The following is a 6,862-nucleotide window of genomic DNA, read 5'->3' on the forward strand; positions in this document are numbered from 1 at the left end:
TTATCTTTTATTGCTTTATAGTCCTTTTTTTTTTTTTTTTTTTGAGAGGTTTTTGCTATAGGGCACTCACCAGAAAGACAGAGAGAGAAAGAAAGCAAGAAATCACTCCCCAGGGGGGATGGCCATGCTACAATCCGTTCTTCTCTCAGGATCTTGGGCACACACACACACACACACAAATAGTCCTTAAAACAGCTGCACGAATAAAAACAAATCTAGATTCACATGCCACTTTCCCAAACTTGCCTATTCTAATTCTTTGAATATGAACTTTGCACTGAGGCTCTTGTCCCCTTTCCCACAAAGCAGAGTGACTGGGCACATAGTAGGCTTTCAACAATTGTTTGCTAAAAGAATGAATGCTGCGTTCACCATGGATTTAGACCGCTAATTCACTTGATTTTTCAAATTACCCTGAAGATTAAGAAAATTAAGTGACTTTATTAGTGTGGTGAGAAGGGATCTGAGTGCAAATAATTTAGGATGTTGTACTTTTATTGTTGGAGATGCCTGGGGAGAGAGTTTAAAAAGAATGTTTTGGTCCAGCCATTTCTGTCCTATTTTGTCATTGCTGTTTTTCCATTAGTTCTGGCTATGCTGCCAAATATAACCCTTATTACTTGGCATTCACATCTGTGCCTTCATTTCAATAAAATTAATATTTTATCATAAAATGCATTTATTTAAAAATGTGATTTCAGAAACATTGCTGAATTTTAAACTGTAATTTCATTGTTTTTAGGGATTATCTAGCCCCTGAAAATTAGGTTTGCATAATGTAAGAAAAGTCATTGGACAGCAAGGGTATTTTGAGAAGAATAAGCACTGAGAACCCTGTATTTGGACAACATTCCTTTCAGTGCTTAATAACATGTTCTATACTTTGTTTCAATGCTTGTACATTTAAACTTTTCTGTAGGATTTAGCAGAATATTCTACCTTTTTCTTGTCAGTTACCTTCCAATGGATTCCAAAATACTTCATTCTCCCATTGCTTCTCCTGTCTCTCTGATAGTCTCTTTTCAGAATATATCCATGACTTCTCTAAGTCTTCAAAATTTGGATATCCCCCAAAGTTCTATCTTTGCATTCTGTTTATCCTTATGGGTGTACTTGTTTATCATGTATGGACAAGTTTAGGTTTCATGTACATATTCCTGAAATCCAACTCTAGAGTGATTTACCTGACAGAGGAGAACAAATACAGTTATGGACACAGCAGGATATTTGAGCTTAAGATTACAGAAATGAAGAAGTTTCAGGTGATGATAGGGTCTGGGGGAGGGTCCTGAGACAGGACTACTAGAAAAAAGTAGGGATGATGGAATTTAATGGTGAAGAAGTCAAGGCACTGAAATGTGAGTTTGGATCATTCTGAAGCAATAAATGAGGATGACAGGGATCGGGAAGGGAATAATTGTGAGAATGAGCCAAATACTTCAATGAATGCATACTTCTTTTATAAGTGGCAGATATTAAATATTTTAGGCCTTTCAGGTGATGTGGTATCTATTGCAGTTCCTCAACTATGTTGTGTAAAAGCAACCACAGGGACCACGAGATGGCATAGTGGTTAAGGTGCTGGATCCCAAATGGCTGACTCCATGCTTCAAGTCTCAGACACAGTAGCTTGAAAAGTATGCCAGTTGAGTATGTGTTTGTGCCCAAATCCTGAGAGGAGAATGTAAGAGAAGGAATTATGGCATGGCCATTCACCTTGGGGGTGATTTCTCACTTTCCCTCTTTCCATCACTTATGTCCTATGGCAAAAATCTAACAAAAACAAAAACAAAACAAAACAAAACAACAGAAAGAATCATAGACACTGCATAAATAAATGGGTATGACTGTGTTTCCATAAGCATTTCCAAAATAAAGAAAAGTAAATTTGGCATATGAGCTACACTTTGCTGACCCTCAAAATATGAGCGGCATTGTGGTTGGTGTGGCTGGATCCCACATGGCCAGCTGTGCTGTTTAAGTCCCATTTATGGTAGCTTGAGAAACACAGTGGGTGCATGTGCATGCATGCATGCTCAAAATCCTGAAAGAAGAATGGAAGAGAAAGGATTGCGGCATGACTATTTCCCATGGGGGCTATTTTTGCTCTCTTTCTGATGAACACATATGCCCTTTAACAAATTATAATTATTAAAATGACCAATAAGTTAATAGTTAGAATAACAAAGAGATTTAGAAGGCAGTATGGTTGAGTGTGACTCCTCTGACCAGCAAAGAGTCACCTGAAGCATGCATGGAATAACGACTCAAGGCACAGAGAGCTGAGTCATGGAGGAGAGGCCATTACCAGCTAGCTATGTGCCCATTAAGCCTCTCTCATCCTCCATATTTATTAGGGTAAAAGAGGAAGGAAAGTTATTTTTTAGAGAAAGTTCATTTTTAGAGAATTAGAAAAATAGAGGAATTTCCAGAACATGTTAGTTTTGGTATTGATTGGGGTCATCATATTGACTAAATGATGCCAGAAACTGGACAGAACACCTTGGAAATTGGAAAAATATCTTTATCAGACCACACACACATCCAATAGGCTCCTGTTATTTGCAAGCAGGAAGGTCACATTCTCTGAGCATGCATTCACTCATTTACTCAGGGTCTGTAGATCCATGGTGTTGTAGAGGCATGGCATTTCTGTTGTTCTCGAACAGTTAAGTGCCATGAGCTTCAAAAAAGCAACAAATTTTACGTGAACATGGTGGAGTATTGATCTAGAAGTAGGATGGAAATGCCACTTATTGACCTTGAAGTAGTTACAGAATAGAAAACATTAACATTAATTTTAAGAGGGCTTTAAGAAAAGTGGTGAATATCCAGTATCCATAAAAACAAGAGAGGATATCTAATCAAGAGATTGAGGATGGAGAAGAATTATAAACAGCAGAATGTAGAATGGAGTTATGGGTGACAAGGTCAAGATTTGTTGAGGACTTCTAAAGCCAAGAGCAATGCTATTTCCATTACCTTAGAAATGAAACACACCTCTCATTAATTACACATTTTCAGTGCTTTGACAGACATGCCTTCCTCCCATTGCTTGCTAAATATAATTCAAACTCAGGTAAATTCTTTTTCTGTTTTCATTTTCTTTGTAACTTTTCAAGGCTCTTTATATTAAAACTCACATAAGAGGAATTTGGTTGTCATCCTTTGTTTATGTACATATGTATATGCATTAACACACATCATTCCTTGGATATTGATAAAAATTCAAAATGTTAGGTATAGCAATCATTATACAATGTATAACATAGCTTTATTTTAAATGGATTACAATTAATCTTCAAGTTATTTGCTATCCACTACAGTAATGATAGGAAAATCTGGCTTTGAACTTTTGGTAAGTTTCATAGTGATTTATTATTCAAAATTACAGCAGAGTAAATTTTAGCTGTAAAACATGACCTTTTTAGTGTCCTATTTCCTGAAACCTAGCCCAAAGTTATTTGACTTCACACAGTGATTCAATATCATAAATCTTTTCTATTCTCTTCAAATCAAAATGTGTTGAGCACTGTTATTTTATTGTGGAGCAAAACAACAGCAAGTCAAATTGAATACAAGCACACACATGCTCGAGCACACAGAGAGTTTTTGTACGACGCATGTTTTAGAAATATCCTCCCAAGGGGAAAAAAAAACCAGGCTGCTATTATTCTACTTCCCTATCAGTGGGAATGATTTCATTAGAAACAAGATTTAAGACAGCCTTTTTAAAAATTATGTCCACTTTTGGCATTAGATTTCTCCCATGCCACATTGTCATTTCCATCCTGTGAGATGTATTATCCTCCACAGCATTGTGTCTACCTCCCAGTGGATTCTGCAGTATAATTTGGGTGTTGTATATCACTAATAGCAGTATCTAGCGTGTTTCTCTATTTTTAAATCTATTAGACACTGTGCTATCTGCTTTACATTCACTATTTAATATGTTCTCAATACAGTTCCATGAATTATTCTAATTTTATAGGTCACAAGCTAAGACTCAGAGAAAACTCATGGCCAGAAAACACTAAGAACACATTTTTTTTATAAAGTTTGTTTACATATACTTATTGGGACTGGCAGATGGCACAAAGGTTACATCACTGAACTCCTATGTAGGCGAGTCTTGGACCAGGCAGCTTGAAACAGGCTGGGCACGCGTGCATGCATGTCCAAAATCCTGAGAGGAGAATTGGGGAGAAGAGACTGTGGCATGGCCATCCTCTCTGGGGAGTGATTTCTCGCTTTCTGTCTCTCTCTCTCTCTCCCCCTGTCTTTCTGGCAAGTGCATGTGCCCTAAAGCAAAAACTTCTCTCTAAAAAATAGTTTATTTACTTATTTCTTTGACAGAGAGGAAACGCCGCCAATATGGTCCTCACACTGTGATCCATCTCCAGCTTCAGCCCTGGATCATGGATGGGCACAGGCGTGCCCACTGTACTCAGGAAAGTCTCTGGACATGAACCCAGAACTCTCTCATGTGAGTTAGCCTCACAGTGTCATGTTTTACTGTTGTGCCTCTGTCCAGTCCCTTGGAAACAGATTTTGAACTGGAGGCTGCATGGCTTCAAAAAAACTGAGTCTCTCAGTAATTTCATAAACTATTAAGTAATACACCTTGTGTTAGGATTATGATAAGCATGCTGAGAAAGTGGAACTATTACAGGGCAAAATATTTTGAGCAATAAGAAGATACATATAAAGGAAGATAGAATAGTAAATATTACTAGCAATCCCACTCCACTAAAATAACTACCTTTACCTATTAAGTGTCTATTGTTTCAGGTACTTTTTTCCTGTATATGTTGTAATATGATATTTTAAAATAAAATATGATCTTATTGCTATAAGTTTGTGTCAGTCAGGTTAGATTTAAAATACGGCATGTGCTGAATACCTCCACAATACTGCAGAAATGGAAAGACTTGAAGACACAGAGGTAGAAGGAGCAACTGTAGATACCAGAAACCACACAGAAGATGAGGGGTGGGAAGAAGCTCAGGAAAAAATGTGTAAGACAAAAGAATGTACATAAACAAGGCAAATAGGTTATGGAATGATATACCAGAACAGAGTTAAGAAATGGCATTGCCAATCATGTATCTCTCTCTCAAAGAACCTAGTAGAACAAAAAACAAGGGTGTACAACATAATGTAATGTTCTTTGTTGAAGATGATGAATATGATACTATTTTTTATTTGATTATCACACACTGCACACATGCTTCGTAAAAAAACCATATTGTGCCCCACAAAGTTGTACAACAATTAAAAGTACATAAGTTATAATCAAATAAAAAAGGAAATTATTACACTTCATATGAAAACAAAAGTGGACATAATTTTATGGTCTATATATGGTATCTGTTTTTCATCAGTCTTTTGTTGGTCAATATATTTATTATATAATAAAATATTGCTAAGTTTTTATATTATTACAAAAGGTATGATAAACAGCTTAGTCTTCATATATCTCTTACTATTTCCTTAGAATTAAAAGAATGAAAATTTATTAATTTGAATTCAACAATCATGAGATATACAAAGTATCCTTGTGCATTTGCAGGATATCATCCTGTGTATGAATGATCGAAAGTATCCTTGACTAAGAAACAGGAGACCTCAATTCTTACTTCCAGTTCTCTATCAATGTGTTGTATTTATTATTTTTTAGCAATTTAAGTAATTTCCCTGAAATGTAAGTTTTTTATTTACGTGAAATATTTGGTTCATCATATTTGCTTTTATAGGGTCCTTTCACCAGTGTTTTTTTTTTTTTTTTGAGAAAGAGATTTTTGCTATAGGGCACCTGTGCTTACCAAAGAGAGACAGAGAAATAGGAAATGAGAAATCACCCTCCACAGGGGATAACCACACCACAATCCCTTCTCCTCTCAGGATTTGGGGCACACACACGCATGCAGAGTGAGTTTAAGCTACCAGGTCAGGGACTCAAACCACCGTCGACCATGTGGGAGTCCAGTGATGTAACCATTACACCTTTTGCTGCTCTTGCCAGTATTTCTATTTCTTAGCTTTATAATTGTCCTTGGATGACAACACATAGTCAAACATGTTTTTCTTAGTATTGCATATTAATAATTACACAATCTGAAGATCACAATGACATGTAACATATTTTCTTAGATTTGTTTATTTTTGCCAGAGTGCATGTGCACTCGCCAAAGAGAGACTGAGAGACAGAAAGAGAGGGAGAAAGCACTCCCCAATGGGGTAAAGTCATATTGCAATCCATTCTCCTCTGTTTCTCCATCTCACCAGGATTTAGAGCATGCATGTAATATACTGGGTATAGTTTTTAAATGGCTGGAGTTTGGATTTGAACAGCTCAGTCAACCTTGTGGGATCTGACTTCTGTAAATACCAGGCCAAGGATCCAGCCCTAGATTTATTTTTATTTAATTTTTTTATGAGAAAGAGAGATTTTTGACAGTGCCTTGCCATTGGAATCTTGTATCTAAGCCTTCAAATTAGCTAGAATTATAGATTCAAGCTATTGTACCTGGCCTGTTCAGGTTGGTCTGGGCTATTCACGGGGCCCCAGCCTAGCTCAGAAGTGTCCTGCCATTTACATCACCATGGCTGTGCTTTCACGCTGATATTTTATTGTGTTCTTTTGAAAGTCAAAGCAACGTGATCACATCTTCATAAATATTTTACCAAATTTACATCAAATCAGGAATTTCTTATTGATCAGATTACATTCAAATACAAACATAACTATGTTTTATTTAGAGTGATTCCATGTATGCTATTTTTAAATGAAAATGTCTCCATCATTTTTTATTTTGTACTGCCAATATAGGCACAAATTTGGTTGTAAATAAAGAAAAAT

Source organism: Tupaia chinensis, unplaced genomic scaffold, assembly GCF_000334495.1.
Source record: "Tupaia chinensis unplaced genomic scaffold, TupChi_1.0 Scaffold143898_1, whole genome shotgun sequence".
Lineage (NCBI taxonomy): Eukaryota > Metazoa > Chordata > Mammalia > Scandentia > Tupaiidae > Tupaia > Tupaia belangeri.